The sequence below is a fragment of the Protopterus annectens genome, chromosome 11.part0, assembly GCF_019279795.1.
Source record: "Protopterus annectens isolate FY-2018-M chromosome 11.part0, PAN1.0, whole genome shotgun sequence".
NCBI classification, from domain to species: Eukaryota; Metazoa; Chordata; order Ceratodontiformes; family Protopteridae; genus Protopterus; species Protopterus annectens.
In genome coordinates, this window is record NC_056745.1 from 1,545,406,057 (window position 1) to 1,545,425,393 (window position 19,337).

The following is a 19,337-nucleotide window of genomic DNA, read 5'->3' on the forward strand; positions in this document are numbered from 1 at the left end:
TATACGTAACAAGCATCATTGATACTGTCATGTAACTTACTCTTGGTTAACCTAGAAGCCAACCCGTGTTCCTCCTATATAGTTCAAGGCTAAGTTCCATGTTTCACACTAGCTGTCTCGGCATGTGCTTATAACCCTATGGTGTTAAAGTGTCAGGCACTTATATCATAAGATATTTCTGACTGTGTGGCAGAATTATTTGCTTCTATCAAACTGGTCAGTTAGGCTTTTTAATAAGTCCTTGGCTATTTACCTTATCCTAATTTCGTGATCTAATAGTAGACGCAACAGCTAGATACCACTGCTAAGAATTTCTTTTCCAGTTTTGCTCCCAGCAATTCTATCTAGTAATAATTCGTAACTGGAGAAATGTACCTCATAAATCTTTTAATGTATTCCCACTTCTTTGGTCACACTGTCTATGGTCAACTTCCACTCGTTAGTTTTACCCGTTTTAGTGCATATTTGCTTGGACGAAAGACAGATACTACAGACAAATGCAGTATGGAGATAACAGAAGAGATGGTATCCTTCATAATTAGATCTTGCAATGACATTATATTACTGATATAGTCATGTAACTGACTGTACTGTGTACATTAAAAATAATGCATGCGGATTTTAAAGAGGTTGCTACTATATTCTATGAACAATCTAAAAGGAATTACAAGAAGCTCCCTTTTATTGTCAGGTTTGTGATGTTACCTTAAAACATGATCCTGCAATCATGAAAATGGTACTTTCCTTCAGAGGAATGCATCTGTACAATGATAATGTGATCACTTTTACAAGGTGAGTAAAGAAACAGTGACATTAAGATCACGTCGCCATTAACAGTGTGTAACAATTGGGTTGTACAAGGTAAATTTTATTACTGTCACCCTGTACTTGATTGTCATCTTCAACCCCTTTTTCCCATTTTTACATGATGTTGTGGTGTCACATCAGCACCCCACTTGTGACCAAATCATCTAGAACTGTCTATTGCAAATATTTTATTAAAATAGATATTCTTAAGAATATGGCCATTCTTAAGAATATGGACTTAGGAGATCTGTTATTCTGAAGAACTAACTTCCTGGATTTTTTACTCTACTTTGCTGGGTGTTTGCCATAGATGACAATTCTGGTTGGCCTGTACAATGATTCGGTCTGAGATGTGTAGCTGTTGTGCTGCTATTCTTGCAGGAATGCATTATCATATTGCTTTGCCGTGTTCCTTTCTCCTACATTGGGAACAAATAAGCCACTGATAATAACTTATCTAATTATTTTGAAGAGTCCATATAAATGGTTTTGAATTTGCTTCTGCCATGGATTCGTTTTTACATTGCAGACTTGTGAAAGATGCTTGCTTCATTTGATATATGCATACTCGAGGCACTCCTTAAAATGGAGAATATCGACATCTGTACAATGACAGAGACCTGGTTCAAGGCTCTAGAGAGCACCCCTGCATTACCAGGGTATAATTCATACCACACCTTTTGGCCACCTAACCTGGACTGAAACACTAAAGGCGGAGGTGTGTCCATATTCATTAAGGATATCCACACCTCCAGGCTAGCTGCTCAGCATAATGCAGCCGAGATTATCCAAGTGCAACTGACACTGGGCAAGACCGCAATGCAAATTGTAACTTGCTACAGATCCCCCACCATGCCCCTGGATTCCCACTCCTCATTTCTTGATACACTGGAAAATATATTTCAACTACCCCACCATTAACTGGGAAAACTACTCATGTACCAACTCTTTTGCTCAACATTTTCTAGAATTCATAAATTCCAATGCCTTGGATCAACTTATCCACACCCCCACCAGGGGCAGCAATATCCTAGACCTGGTCATTACCAACATGGATGACCTGTGTTCCACACCAGAGGTCAATTCCTCGGTCAGATCTGACCACAAGCTAATCACCCTAAAAATCCACATCCCACCCCCACCCCCCATTAGGGAAACCACCGTAAAAAAATTTCTCCAGAGCCAACTTCACTCTTCTTAAGACAGAAGTGGCAAACTTTGCAACACCCATGCAGACGGACAATAGAGGTAGTACTGCTGAATTCTACACAAATGCACTTTATAATTACTTACACGAGTGCATGGATTGTGCTATCCCTAACAGAACCAAGATGCTATCTTCCAAAGAAAGGAAGCCAATCTGGTGGTCCCCTGCTGTAAACAAACTCTACAACAGAGAAACTGTTGCAAAAAAGAGTAAAATCCCATGATTGGAAGAACTCCCTGGTCAGCCTCAGTAAGAAGCTGAGATCCCTCATAAAATCTTCTAAAGCTAGTTATAAAAACAAAATTACCACTGATTCTAAAGACAACCACAAAGCATTCTATAGCTATGTCAGGAATCTCAATGGCAACACTCTGATCTGCTCTGAGTTACAGCACAATGGCACTAAATATACAGAACCAACTGATATTGTCAACATCCTGGCAGATAGGTTCAGTGCTAACTTTACCCCCCTCTCACTCCCTAAAGGGCCCATCTCTATACTGGAAGAATGCAAAGTTCCTGTAATCACAGCTGCACAGGTAAGAAACACACTCTCCAAAGCCAAAAACACAGCATCCATGGGACCTGATAACATCCCAGGCTGCATTCTACATGAACTGCAGAATGAACTGGCACCCCATCTAAGCACCTTGTTTAATCATAGCATCACCTCAGGCTTTATGCCCATTGAATGGTGCACAGTGACAGTTATCCAACTCCACAAAGGGGGAGCCACCATGGACCCCGGAGCTACCAACCCATTAGCCTAATGAGCCTGGTCTGCAAGGCCATGGAATGTATCATCATGGAACTTATAAACAAAGACATTGGTAATCTCCAAACTCTGGACCCCTCCCAGTTCGGGTTTGTAAAAGGCAGATAATGTCTCCTAAACTTGATAGACTTCTTTGAAGCAGTCACAAAAGCCGTAGACGAGGGTAAGGTGGTTCACACAGCCTATCTAGATCTCGGGAAGGCTTTTGACACCATCCTCCACTCTGAAATTATAGATAAACTCACTAAACTAGGTGAAAATCCCTATGTCACAAGATGGGTTGCCAGCTGGTTCACTGACAGAACCCACACTGTGAAAGTAGCAGACTCCAAATCCGACTTCAGACCACTGACAAGTGGAGTACCACAGGGTTCAGTCCTGGGTCCTCTCCTATTTGGTATCTACTTTTCTGAAGTACAGGCTAACACAGAAGGTCTTTGGCTAATGAAGTTTGCAGATGACTGCAAACTAGGAGCCATAATCAAAACTCCTAATGATGTGGACATCCTACAAAAGGGCCTCATGGAGACAGATGCCTGGTGTCAAAGCCATGGCCTCAAGCTCAATTCCAAAAAGTGCATTGTCATCCCCTTTGGTAAAAACTCTGTACCAATGAGCTACCACATAGGTGATAGTCTACTTAACACTAAAAGTGTGATAAGAGACCTTGGGACACAGGTGGACAGTAGTCTCTCCTTTGATAATCACATCACCACAGTAGTCAGGAAATCCTTCTACATGACACACCTCATCACAAAAGGTTTCTCATCCAGGAAAAAAGATGTCATTGTTCCCCTCTACTCGTCACTCATTTGACCCATTATAGAGTACAGTGCCCTTTTTGGTATGTACCTCACAAGACATCTACAACAACTGGAAAGGCCACAGAAATACCGCACAAAGAGGATTACCAGCCTCAAACAGATGCCCTATGCAGACCGTCTCAAAAAACTTCAGCTTTACTCCATCGCATATTGCCTACTCAGAGGCTATTTCTGCCTAACATACAAAGCTATGTCAAACCCAGAACTGTTGCCATGCGCCACTTAAAGAAATCCCAATCCCTCAGAGCTACATGCTCTAGGGACCTAAACCTTGTCACCACAGTAAACAGAACATGCTGGAGGGATAGATTCCTGTCCTAGAGACTTCCCATACTCTGGAATAAACTACCTAGTTATATCAAACAAAGCTCCTCATTAGCACTCTTCAAGAAAAATCTTGATGATTGGATGGGAAATAGGAAATTCACCCCAGGGATCACCTCTGTGGCTCTGCTCGACAGGGGCACAGGAAAATAATTTTCTTGGGTGGCGAAAGCCAGGGTACCTTTTTTGGTTAGGCTTATATTAGCCCTAGAGCCAATAGCCTAGTACCTACATAAGAACCTATGAACACGGTCAATGCCTACAGGGTGCTTATAATAATTTCACACATTCTTATTCACAGGGATCCTTAAAGCACCTTTTTATAGTAAACTGTGGTGGTAAGTTTTTTAACTTTTATATAGTTATAGTGCAACTTATTGCAACATTTTTCCTTGGCTATGTACAATTTGTTTTGCGTCTAAATGGAACATTTACTGTTACACTGCTTTCCCTTGGAGTATATATATCTGCTAGATAAAATGTACACTACTATACCCTGTTGACCTGTTTAGTGGTCTCCTGTTAATTTTGATTATTGCTGGAATATCTGGACTTTGCTGGATGTGCCAGAATCTTAATTAACATCTGTTACTTATGTGAAGGATGTGATCTCAGTTTATAGGCATCAACCCATATTATTTGTACTACAACTTTAATTTTACTTATTTTATTGTATTAATTATGTTGCTGTTACATTTTGTATTTTAGTTTACGTAAGAGTACTTGCATTTTGAATAGTACCTAATTTTTGCAAAAGTTTTTTAACTTATTTGATTGTGCATTTATATGTCTGTATATTTTGATTCACTTTTGCAAAAGAACTTAAGGCTTAAGCTCTGTTGTAAAACTGAAGTGTTATAGAATCAGTACCAGTTTTTGAAAAGTGGCCATACCATTTCTTTTTTTTTTTCAGAAACATTTTTTTTTTATTTTGTTTTCATTATAAACATGCACAAATGTACATATAACAAATACAATAAAACAATAACAAAACTATTTACAATATTTACATTCATCCATGATAAACAATCATTTTTTTCCATGAGAAGTTATCAGTATTTGTTCAAAAGGTTTTCCAATTTTTACCATGCTATTTTTTTATGAGTAATGTTATGAATTCTATAACAAATGTTTTTTTAGTTCTTTTTGACAAACAACTTTTGCTAAATTAATAAAATCTTTAAACATCAAATCTTGTTTACTTTTCCAGTTCAAAGTAATAACTTTTCTGGTAATTACAAGAATTGACCAGAGTAACTGAATCTGAGATTTAGGTATTATATTAGGTATAGGAACATTGAGTAGGATTAGTGAGTTAGAAATATGACAGTTATCAGACCATAAAACATTTACAAAATATCTGAAGTCTTTCCAGTATTGAACAACATTTCTACATTCAATGAAAATGTGAACCCAGTTGGCTTCTAGTAATTCAGCACATTTCCAACATTTACTTTCACTGTTTTTGAGTATAAGACTTATTTTATGTGGAGTATAGAAACTCCTATTCATAAATTTCCATGTATACAATCTACAATATAATGAAGAAGAGGTACCATACGTACAATTCATTAACAATTTTTTGGATTCATCAGATATTTGTTTGCCATTAATCTTTAAATAGTAATTCCAAAAATCTGAGTCAAACTTTAGAGTGCCTTCTCCTAGTATTGCATAGATAGGTGAGATACTTAATTTTTGATTATCTGTCTTTTCAAGACACCTAATAAAAGTGTGAATCAAACTAGGTATAGATTCAGTCTCTAGGTTGATCAATACTCTCATTTTGTTTTCTATAAACTGCCGTAATGAGTGTATAAACAACCATCTTGACTATTATCAAAACTACATAAAAGAGAGTTTAGTGGTTTAATACTCTTATTTTCAATAAACTGATGCTAGACTATCAAGTTATTTTCCTTTAATTTTTGTATCACATTGATGTTGAAAGAATCTAGGCAATCAAGGGAGTATGCTATAGGGAATATAAAAAATAGAAATTGTTTAATGTTGTAATTACAATTATATTTTTAGAGTTATTAAATATTGATTAATCCCATAAGAAAAATGATCAAACTTATTATTAAATAAACAAAATTTACATAAAAGCCAATGAACTCTACTTATTCCATATTGTTACTTAAATTGATTTTCTATAGTTCTGACATTAGTTATATGAATCTCATGTATTGTTTTCCAGCCAGATATATAGGTAGGTGTGATCCAATGTAATATCACATTAATTATAACTGATTTGGATTAAAGACCTAAGCTAGGCTACTCCATTACTGTTCCAAGCTCTAATGTGCCATTTATATGCAATCCTAGGTTTTAAGGGGAACCAAAAACATTTAAGTAGCATGTAATCTAATTTTTAAATACATTTTTTGGAGGTTGTAGTATCAATGACTTTATATAAAACAAAATTTTAGGTAAAATTATCATTTTAATTAAAGAGAGCCTATCCTCCATTGTGAAGAACATTTTATTCCATCTTTTGATTAGTTCACTAATGGTTATTAAATTATTGTAGTTTAGTTTAACACACTCTTTTCATGTACTCTTTATAGTGACACCCACATGTTCTAACACATAATTCTCCCAATTAAACAGGCAACTTTCTCTTAGGTTTTTGTTGATCTTTTTTTTGTTATTTAGTAATGTTTTGGATTTATTATGATTAAATTTAAGCCCTGAAATTCTTTCAAACATGCTTAAGGTATTTATAACATCATGCAAAGAACCATCAATATCACCCAACATTAACATATCATCAGCAAATAATTGTATCTTAGGACAGTAGTCCTTATTAATTTGAAAGCCTTTTATATTTTGCTTGTTTCTGATATATGTAGCAAAAGGTTCCATTGAATGAACAAACAATAATGGTGACAAAGGACAATCTTGTCTAGTTCCCTCGAGGATTTCTACTGGTGAGGATAGACATGATCCAGTTTTCAAATAAGCTTGTACCCCACTATAAATTTTAATTAATAAGTTGACAAAATCTGAGGAGAATTCAAAACCAATCAGAATTCTTTGTAGATAAGACCTACTAATAGAATCAAAAGCCTTTTCTATGGCTAGGCTGATAATAGTTAGTTGTTTTTTGTATTTGCATGCTATGTCTATTAATGATAGTAATTTAATAATGTTATCTTGCACTTTTCTATGAAGAATGACCCCTAATTGATCATTATGTATTATATTAGGTAATATTTTCTTTATCCTGTTAGCTAATATTGTCATGAAAATTTTATAATTGGTGTTTAGTAATGAAATTGGCCTATATAAATCACAAAATTTGGGGTCCTTGCCTTGTTTTGGCATGGTGGAGATAATTGAGTATTTCCTTAATGGGGGTGTTATACATTTTTGCTTAACCATAGTAAAGGCACTCATCATTTTCTTTATTATATATTCAGGAAAAATCTTATATAGTTCAGGAATTATTCCATCCAGTCCTGGGGCTTTATTATCTTTTATTTTTTTATTTGATCTTTCACTTCTGTTAGTGTTATTTGTTTAATATGTTATTTTGTTGCATTGATACCTTAGTAGTTATATTTTCTTGAATACAAGTACTTATTACATTATCTGTCTCCAGAAGTGATGTGTTATTATTTATATCTTTATAGTAGTTTTTGAACACTTTTATTATGCCCATTAAGTTAGATGTACTCTTAACTGAACCATCACTTTTATGTTTAATCTCATTAATAAGATTTTGATTGTTTATTTTTTTGGATCTTACCACTATTTTATGCAGATATTTGGGATTTACAGCATAAGATTGTAATTTCAATTTTTCCAGGTTTATAGTTACCTTATAATTCAGAACCTCTAAGTATTTTTGATTTAACTTAGTAATGTCATCATGTGCTGCTTTGTTATTTGGTTTTGCATCCATTTTTATCTTGTCTATGTTTTTTTGTAAGTCAAAAAGTTCTTTGTCCCACTCTCTCCTTTTTTTAAGGTACCAAAATTTTATTCTACTATATATATATATATATATATATATATATATATATATATATATATATATAAACTTTAAAGGTGTCCCATAGTATAGTATCAGTCACTTCACCATTATCATTTGTTTCCATAAACATGTCTATTTCATTCATTATCCATTCCCTAAAGTTATTTAACTTAGTTATGTAAGAAGGAATTCTCTGTAGAAATCTTAAATAATCTGTATGTGTAGTTAATGTAAAGTTTATAGCGTTATGGTCCGAAAGTGAACAAGTCATTATAGATGGTCTATATTAGATGAATGAATGATCAAAATGTTGAATACAACATGCTTGACACACTTTGATCAAACATTCATCTAATCAAACCCTTAAAAATAACGAAAACCGGAATTCCGAAAAGTTTTGTTTGTCCCACACCTTCCTTACACTAACATGCAACACACACACACACACACACACACACACACACACACACACACACACACACACACACACACAGACACACACACACACACACACACACACACACACACACACACACACACACACACACAAACACACACAAAACTAATAGATATAAACCCATACATTCTCACATCATTCAACAACTTTCAAACCTAAACACACTCTTCTGCTTTTAAAAGAAAGTGGGGGACTTTGCCTCCACACCCCCCAACTATATATACCAACTCCGAGATCGCTGTACATTGGTGAAAGGGCAATTACCTGGTAATCGCAACATACACACACAAGTATGGAATTCACTTACCTAGCCATTCAAGACAGTGTAGCGTCCTTACGTCACAAGCTACACTCACCACCATGGCCAACTAAAACTTTTTGGAACTCCGGTTTTCGTCTTTTTCAGTGTTCGATTAGATGAACGATTGATCAAAGTGTTTCGAGTATGTTGTACTCAACATTTTGATCATTTGTTCATCTAATAGGAACCCATTCCAGATATGTCACTTATTTTAGAGTATATATTATTTGATACAAAGACCTTATCAATGTTTGTGTACCAAACCAATATGAATAGTGAGTATAGAATAAGGAATAATATTCTCTTAGACTATGTATATCTTTAAGGTTCATCTGGTTTATAAAGTCATCTTATCTTCTTGGCTTGAGATGTTAGTTTTATTTTACCATTTTTAGAAGTATCATTGCCTGATAATAGGCAGTTAAAATCACCTGTTGTTATAATTTCCCCTTTTGCATTTAAAGTAATCAGGTCCAGATATTTGTCAACATATTTAGTACTCAGTCCTGGTATCCAGTATGTATTAATCAAAGTATAATACTTCCTATTGATTTCCAAAATAACCATGCTTAGCATCCCATCTTTATCTGAAATTGTATCTATAATTCATGGCATAGTATAAGTATTTTTCCATAGAACAAGAGTGCTCCTTCTCTTAATCTTAAAACATGAATCAGCCAGAATGGTATAGCCATTGAATGAGTATTTTTGTAGATCTTTTTTTTAATAGATGGGTTTCCTGTAAAAAGATGATCTGGGCTTTATGCATTTTGATATACTTAAGCAAACAAGCTATTTTGACATTATTGTTCAAACCATTACTATTTAATGATAAATATTTATAAGACATTGAATATAATGCGTATGTTATTACTAACTTAAAGACCTTTCTTCCTTGTTAACTTGAAATCTACTGAAAACTTACTTATCATGGATGCATAATGTGTATTAAGCACTACTTTCAAAAACCCAAAACTATTTACAAACACATACATGAAACATAAAGTTTCTGGTTTAATTAAAAACTTAACTAAACCATCCATCCACCACCTCTCCAATACCGAATGACACAAATTATCCATCTCTGCTTAGAATATAGTATAAAAACAAAAAACAAAAACATTATGAAAGCAACTAAAGAAATCTGAATCCATTAAATATACATTAGAATGAGGGTGCCCAATATATCTAAAGATATATGACTATGTCACATATGATAATAGCACCTCTAATACATATATGTGTCAGAAATACACATCAGATCAAATTATGTATAAACATTAGAAGCTGAATGTTAAGAAAATTGCCATTATTTCCATGACTTTTCAAGAAACATCAGATAATTTAACCATTTTGTCAGTCATCTATCTAACATTTTTTTATATAAGAATCTGTTGAATATAAATATATATATATATATATATATATATATATATATATATATATATATATATATATATATATATATATATATATATATATATATATATATATATATATATATATATATATATATATATAAACACTTATTACAACATAACTATTATATTTTGCAATTACACACATATTACTCATACGTACTAACAATATCTATGTTGACATCTTTCATCAAGAAGAGGGGCCTAACAACCCTCTGTTTATTTACTAGAGATTTAGTTATATAACATAAGTCTGATGTTTATATGCATAATGAGTTTTCTAATGCAGCTCCTAGTTCATTTGATGTCATTTAGTTACTAATAGTATCATTGAATCTGCAGAATGTATGCATCTATAAGAGAACATAGGCATTTTCAAAGGAGTTAAACACTTTTATCAGAACTAATTATTTACCATTTAAAGTATCTAGTGAAGGATAACAGAATTTCAAGAGAAAGGAATTCTAAGTACAAACATTTAACAAGTTGAAAAGGTAAATTATGTCATCACTGTTGTTTCCTCAAGCTGCAGCTTCATAAACTTGTTAAAAAGTATCTAAATAGGCTCATGCACAACAGAAGTTGTCTCTAGTGAAGAAAAAAGCAATCACACAGACCACCAGTTTCCTCATAAAACATCTACAGCATGAAAAAATTAACCCTTTCATATAAAAACAGCTATTTAGAAGCAACAACAGCTGCCTTAAATCAGAAATCATATTGTAACATTTCATTTACTCACCAGTTAACCAGGCCAGAGAGAGAGAGAAAAAAGGGAATCTAGTGTGTGTGTATATATGTGTGTATATATATATATATATATATATATATATATATATATATATATATATGTATAATATACACACACACACACACACACACACACACACACACACACACATATATATATAAACTTATATTTAGCTATCTATAAAACACCATTAATGTACTGTATTAATGTTTAAATGTAACTAAACAAAGAGTCTAAAACATCTAGTTAGAAACACTAATCAGAAACACCTTGTTACGCCACCACTGACCCAGTAGAAAAAAATACACTTTGGTATTAAGTCAAATTATACTGTTACTGAAGAATTAGAAGATATACATCATCTGTAGTTATTTAAAAGGGAAAAGTATGTAAAGTATTTATAATGGGGAAAAGAGAAAAGGAACATTGGTAACAAAAAAGAATAGGAATAAAGAAGAGAGAGAGAGAGTGTGTTATTTAAATGCTTAGTACTCTATGTAATTAGAAGAAGTAGATATAGAAAGGAAAAGAGAAAGTTAATAATAAAAATGATTCACATTACCTTACAGCATAGAGACTTTGCAGAATCAAATATATTATGATCCATAAAACACAGCATTTAAAATTAGAAGGAATTTATTAATTTGCCCTTTAGTTTCTTAGTTTTGTTTGCTCCTTCCCTCACAGACCATCCATTTTTTGTTGCCTGTCTCTTCAAACTCTGGGATGACCATTCCATTTCTTCTGTGCCCAGCAATATTTTCTTCTTTTGGATAAATTCTACTGCTTCTTGTAGGGAATCAAAGATCTTCACTCCTTCTGGCAAGGTGATTTTTATTCTTGCAGGAAAAAGAATTTGAGCATTAATATTGGCTTTTTTCAAGGACTTAGAGGATCACATTCCTTTCTTCTGGATATAACTATAGGTGTTGTCATTGTCAAAATGAATAACTTTTCACCCATCTTGATAGGGGAATTAGTCCAAGCTAATTTCAGCACTAAGCCCTTTTGTCTTGCAGGGAAAGAAATCTAACTATTATAGACCTGGGGTTAGATTAACTCAGAGATGAAGATGGATTTGCCAGGGACTGATGAGCCCTCTCAATTCCAAAAGAGAGGGCTCCAGGCATGTTTAGTGCTGATGAAAACCACTTATTGAGGAATTGAATCATGTTAGCTCCCTCTTCTTTCTCAGGAATTCCATATATTCATATGTTATTCCTCCTTGATCTACTTTCAAGGTATTCCATTTTCTCAATCAGCCTGGTGTTTTGTTTCAGAAGAAATTCATTGTGATGTTCATTTTCTGTCACTCTAGTATCTAGGTCAGTTACTGTTTCCTCTAAGACAAGAATCTGTTCAGATTGTTTTTTTACTATTCTATTTAGAAGTTCCAGTTGTTTACTGCAGTCTTGTTTGATGATATCCATTTTGTTTTCAAATTTGTCCATTTTTAGTGACAGTTCTTGGATGTTTGTTATTATAAGATGTAGTTCTTTCTTCACTGCACTCTCCTGGTGTGGGTTCTTCACGTTGCTCATGTTTTTAGTGACAGTTCTTGGATGTTTGTTATTGTAAGATGTAGTTCTTTCTTCACTGCACTCTCCTGGTGTGGGTTCTTCACGTTGCTCATGTTTTTAGTGACAGTTCTTGGATGTTTGTTATTATAAGATGCAGTTCTTTCTTCACTGCACTCTCCTGGTGTGGGTTCTTCACGTTGCTCATGTTTTTAGTGACAGTTCTTGGATGTTTGTTATTATAAGATGTAGTTCTTTCTTCACTGCACTCTCCTGGTGTGGGTTCTTCGCGTTGCTCATGTTTTAGTGACAGTTCTTGGATGTTTGTTATTGTAAGATGTAGTTCTTTCTTCACTGCACTCTCCTGGTGTGGGTTCTTCACGTTGCTCATGTTTTTAGTGACAGTTCTTGGATGTTTGTTATTATAAGATGTAGTTCTTTCTTCACTGCACTCTCCTGGTGTGGGTTCTTCACGTTGCTCATGTTTTTAGTGACAGTTCTTGGATGTTTGTTATTATAAGATGTAGTTCTTTCTTCACTGCACTCTCCTGGTGTGGGTTCTTCACGTTGCTCATGTTTTTAGTGACAGTTCTTGGATGTTTGTTATTATAAGATGCAGTTCTTTCTTCACTGCACTCTCCTGGTGTGGGTTCTTCACGTTGCTCATGTTTTAGTGACAGTTCTTGGATGTTTGTTATTATAAGATGTAGTTCTTTCTTCACTGCACTCTCCTGGTGTGGGTTCTTCGCGTTGCTCATGTTTTTAGTGACAGTTCTTGGATGTTTGTTATTATAAGATGTAGTTCTTTCTTCGCTGCACTCTCCTGGTGTGGGTTCTTCACGTTGCTCATGTTTTTAGTGACAGTTCTTGGATGTTTGTTATTATAAGATGTAGTTCTTTCTTCACTGCACTCTCCTGGTGTGGGTTCTTCACGTTGCTCATGTTTTTAGTGACAGTTCTTGGATGTTTGTTATTATAAGATGTAGTTCTTTCTTCACTGCACTCTCCTGGTGTGGGTTCTTCACGTTGCTCATGTTTTTAGTGACAGTTCTTGGATGTTTGTTATTATAAGATGTAGTTCTTTCTTCACTGCACTCTCCTGGTGTGGGTTCTTCACGTTGCTCATGTTTTAGTGACAGTTCTTGGATGTTTGTTATAAGATGTAGTTCTTTCTTCACTGCACTCTCCTGGTGTGGGTTCTTCACGTTGCTCATGTTTTTAGTGGCAGTTCTTGGATGTTTGTTATTATAAGATGTAGTTCTTTCTTCACTGCACTCTCCTGGTGTGGGTTCTTCACGTTGCTCATGTTTTTAGTGACAGTTCTTGGATGTTTGTTATTATAAGATGTAGTTCTTTCTTCACTGCACTCTCCTGGTGTGGGTTCTTCACGTTGCTCATGTTTTTAGTGACAGTTCTTGGATGTTTGTTATTATAAGATGTAGTTCTTTCTTCACTGCACTCTCCTGGTGTGGGTTCTTCACGTTGCTCATGTTTTTAGTGACAGTTCTTGGATGTTTGTTATTATAAGATGTAGTTCTTTCTTCACTGCACTCTCCTGGTGAGGGTTCTTCACGTTGCTCATGCTTTAGTGACAGTTCTTGGATGTTTGTTATAAGATGTAGTTCTTTCTTCACTGCACTCTCCTGGTGTGGGTTCTTCACGTTGCTCATGTTTTTAGTGACAGTTCTTGGATGTTTGTTATTATAAGATGTAGTTCTTTCTTCACTGCACTCTCCTGGTGTGGGTTCTTCACGTTGCTCATGTTTTTAGTGACAGTTCTTGGATGTTTGTTATTATAAGATGTAGTTCTTTCTTCACTGCACTCTCCTGGTGTGGGTTCTTCACGTTGCTCATGTTTTTAGTGACAGTTCTTGGATGTTTGTTATTATAAGATGTAGTTCTTTCTTCAGTGCACTCTCCTGGTGTGGGTTCTTCATGTTGCTCATGTTTTTAGTGACAGTTCTTGGATGTTTGTTATTGTAAGATGTAGTTCTTTCTTCACTGCACTCTCCTGGTGTGGGTTCTTCACGTTGCTCATGTTTTTAGTGACAGTTCTTGGATGTTTGTTATTGTAAGATGTAGTTCTTTCTTCACTGCACTCTCCTGGTGTGGGTTCTTCACGTTGCTCATGTTTTTAGTGACAGTTCTTGGATGTTTGTTATTATAAGATGTAGTTCTTTCTTCACTGCACTCTCCTGCTGTGGGTTCTTCATGTTGCTCATGTTTTTAGTGACAGTTCTTGGATGTTTGTTATTATAAGATGTAGTTCTTTCTTCACTGCACTCTCCTGGTGTGGGTTCTTCACGTTGCTCATGTTTTTAGTGACAGTTCTTGGATGTTTGTTATTATAAGATGTAGTTCTTTCTTCACTGCACTCTCCTGGTGTGGGTTCTTCACGTTGCTCATGTTTTTAGTGACAGTTCTTGGATGTTTGTTATTATAAGATGTAGTTCTTTCTTCACTGCACTCTCCTGGTGTGGGTTCTTCATGTTGCTCATGTTTTTAGTGGCAGTTCTTGGATGTTTGTTATTATAAGATGTAGTTCTTTCTTCACTGCACTCTCCTGGTGTGGGTTCTTCACGTTGCTCATGTTTTTAGTGACAGTTCTTGGATGTTTGTTATTATAAGATGTAGTTCTTTCTTCACTGCACTCTCCTGGTGTGGGTTCTTCACGTTGCTCATGCTTTAGTGACAGTTCTTGGATGTTTGTTATTATAAGATGCAGTTCTTTCTTCACTGCACTCTCCTGGTGTGGGTTCTTCACGTTGCTCATGTTTTTAGTGACAGTTCTTGGATGTTTGTTATTATAAGATGTAGTTCTTTCTTCACTGCACTCTCCTGGTGTGGGTTCTTCACGTTGCTCATGTTTTTAGTGACAGTTCTTGGATGTTTGTTATTATAAGATGTAGTTCTTTCTTCACTGCACTCTCCTGGTGTGGGTTCTTCACGTTGCTCATGCTTTAGTGACAGTTCTTGGATGTTTGTTATTATAAGATGCAGTTCTTTCTTCACTGCACTCTCCTGGTGTGGGTTCTTCACGTTGCTCATGTTTTTAGTGACAGTTCTTGGATGTTTGTTATTATAAGATGTAGTTCTTTCTTCACTGCACTCTCCTGGTGTGGGTTCTTCACGCTGCTCATGTTTTTAGTGACAGTTCTTGGATGGTTGTTATTATAAGATGTAGTTCTTTCTTCACTGCACTCTCCTGGTGTGGGTTCTTCACGTTGCTCATGTTTTTAGTGACAGTTCTTGGATGTTTGTTATTATAAGATGTAGTTCTTTCTTCACTGCACTCTCCTGGTGTGGGTTCTTCACGTTGCTCATGTTTTTAGTGACAGTTCTTGGATGTTTGTTATTATAAGATGTAGTTCTTTCTTCACTGCACTCTCCTGCTGTGGGTTCTTCACGTTGCTCATGTTTTTAGTGGCAGTTCTTGGATGTTTGTTATTATAAGATGTAGTTCTTTCTTCACTGCACTCTCCTGGTGTGGGTTCTTCACGTTGCTCATGTTTTTAGTGACAGTTCTTGGATGTTTGTTATTATAAGATGTAGTTCTTTCTTCACTGCACTCTCCTGCTGTGGGTTCTTCACGTTGCTCATGTTTTTAGTGACAGTTCTTGGATGTTTGTTATTATAAGATGTAGTTCTTTCTTCACTGCACTCTCCTGGTGTGGGTTCTTCACGTTGCTCATGTTTTTAGTGGCAGTTCTTGGATGTTTGTTATTATAAGATGTAGTTCTTTCTTCACTGCACTCTCCTGGTGTGGGTTCTTCACGTTGCTCATGTTTTTAGTGACAGTTCTTGGATGTTTGTTATTATAAGATGTAGTTCTTTTGTCACTGCACTCTCCTGGTGTGGGTTCTTCACGTTGCTCATGTTTTTAGTGACAGTTCTTGGATGTTTGTTATTATAAGATGTAGTTCTTTCTTCACTGCACTCTCCTGGTGTGGGTTCTTCACGTTGCTCATGTTTTTAGTGACAGTTCTTGGATGTTTGTTATTATAAGATGTAGTTCTTTCTTCACTGCACTCTCCTGGTGTGGGTTCTTCACGTTGCTCATGTTTTAGTGACAGTTCTTGGATGTTTGTTGTTATAAGATGTAGTTCTTTCTTCACTGCACTCTCCTGGTGTGGGTTCTTCACGTTGCTCATGTTTTTAGTGACAGTTCTTGGATGTTTGTTATTATAAGATGTAGTTCTTTCTTCACTGCACTCTCCTGGTGTGGGTTCTTCACGTTGCTCATGTTTTTAGTGACAGTTCTTGGATGTTTGTTATTATAAGACGTAGTTCTTTCTTCACTGCACTCTCCTGGTGTGGGTTCTTCACGTTGCTCATGTTTTTAGTGACAGTTCTTGGATGTTTGTTATTATAAGATGTAGTTCTTTCTTCACTGCACTCTCCTGGTGTGGGTTCTTCACGTTGCTCATGTTGAGATCTCCAGTAGAAAACTTCTTGATAGGAATAATTAAAACATTCTCTACTCTGTGTATTAATTTTTAGAAAATAATAGAGTCTATGTTAATCTAACTTTTAGTTAGATTTTTCTAAAAATTAAAGTATATTTCCTGTCAGGATATTAAAATCTAAGCAGAGCTATGGATTTTTGCTAATAACAGACTGGCATCTTGGCCATGCCCCCAGCCATACAGTCTCTGATCAATACTTACATGGAAAAAGGAGGGTTGCATAATGTGCTCTGGTGGAGGAGGGTGATCAAAGACATCTTTAGAGCAACAAAAACATGTTGGAGAAATCATGGCTACAAGAACAAAAGGAATACTGGGTGAGTAAAAGTGGGAAGGGTTGTAGGTGCCGGTATACAGAGGTGGGAGGATAGTATGCGAGTTAAAGGGGATGAACATTTGTTGGAAAGTAAGTTTTGGTAGTTTTGTGTTTAGACTGGGTATGTGTTTAGTGGTATGGGGTTAATTCAAAATTAAAATATGACATGGGGGTGGGTGGGAATAGTAGCAGCAGATCTGATGGTGTGGGTCATGTGGCAAGGATGTTGTTGGTTGGGGTATGTTTAAGAATGGATATTTTGTTCCACATTTGATTGCTGTTGCAGGTAGCTGGACAGGCAAGACCCAGCTGGCTGCAGAAAGAAGCAGACAGTGAAGGCTTCAGGATTGGAGCCGTACACCCTTTACCTGACTTTGCCCTTCTGTTAAGTGGCAAAGATGTGTCCTTCTGGGTGGGCGACTCTGTTGCTAGTTGCCCACCTGTGTTTGGCTGATTTCACCATTCCACTGGTAACCTTCAAGGGCAGATGATGCCTACTCAACCTGGTGGACTTCTTTGAGAAGGTCGCCAAAGCAATGGATGACGGCAAAATAGTTGACCTGGCCAAGGCGTATGACACAATACCCCACTCAGGCATAGTTTGACAAACTCAAGAGATTAGGTACAAACCCATATGTCACCCAATGGATAGTCAACTGGCTCACAGACAGGACCCAGAAAGTTAGAATTGGGGAGTCCACTTCTACAAAGAGGACAGTCACAAGTGGAGTCCCTCAGTGATCAGTCCTTGAACTGCTCCTTTTTGGCATTTACTTCTCAGAAATCAAGGCTAATGATAGTGGTCTCTGGGTGACTAAATTTGCAGATGATTGAAAATTATTAGCTGTCATTGAATCTCACACTGACACAAATGTTCTCCAGGAGGGGCTGACACAAACAACTGGTGTCAAAGCCATGGACTAAAACTAAATGCCAAGAAATGCATACTAGTATCCTTTGGGATGTCATCCATCCCTGGTAACTATCATATTGACAACACACCCCTTAGAGTTGACCCAGTAGTCAGGGGTATAGGGATACACAGAGATAGTAATCTAACCTTTGATCATCACGTGTCTACAGTGGTGAGGAAATCATTCTCTGTTGCACAACTTATAAACAAAGGTATGGCATCTAAGTCCAATGAAGTCATTGTTCCACTGTATTTGGAATTCGTCAGACCTATCATTGAGTACAGTGCCCCCTTTCGTATGTACCTAACCAGGCATATCCAGCAATTGGAATGTCCACAGAGGTTCCTCACTAAAAGAATCCAGAGTGTAAGTAATATGTCCTATGCAGACTGCCTCAAGGCCCTATCCCTGCATTCTGTCTCCTACAGGCTTTTGAGGGGAGATCTATGTCTGGTATACAGGGCATTGTCAGACACCACTCTGATGAACCTCCTGCATACTCACAATACAAACAGCACCAGAAATACCCATTCTAAAGACATAAACCATGCCTGTGATATAAATAGGACCTGTTGTAGAGATAGGTATATATTCCAGAGAATACCCCATCTATGGAACAGGCTCCTCATCCATGTGAAGTAGAGTTCCTGCCTAATCCAATTCAAGTGCAACTTGGAAAATTGGATGGGAAACTGGAAATTCATCCCTGGTTTGGCACCTATGTCTCTTAATGGACACAGGTAACTTGTAAATGGTTCATCTCCCAGACCCATGCTTACCCTTATCAAGGGTATCAGAACTTGTCACAGATTTGGGGTGCATGGCTAGGCTTAAAAAGGCCATTGTATTTGTTAGCCTAGTAAACACCTATGAACCTGACTGTGGCTCATTCTGGCTCTTCTGCATTCTGTTATATGAACACTGTGGAGGCTGGGATTTCACTCCCAGAGCTAACAGGGATTTGCCCAGCTCTTCCATGTCTTCAAAGTACTTAGTGATTTCACCAAGTAGGAGGGAGCTTGTAAATGGCAAGCCCAAACATTGTCATCTTACCATCTCATATGAAGTTGCTTACTTTGAGCTATATGTTGGTGCATTCCAATACCTTTTCCTGATGATCTGATTGAACCCCTGCCACACTGTAAATTACAGTGACTACAGAGTTTATATGATTTACACAGGTTGCAATCTGGACCTTTAACTTTTCTTTGTAGAGTCGATCTGTTAGCTCCTCCACTTTTAGGACCATTCTGTCACATACCTGTCTTTGGACATAAA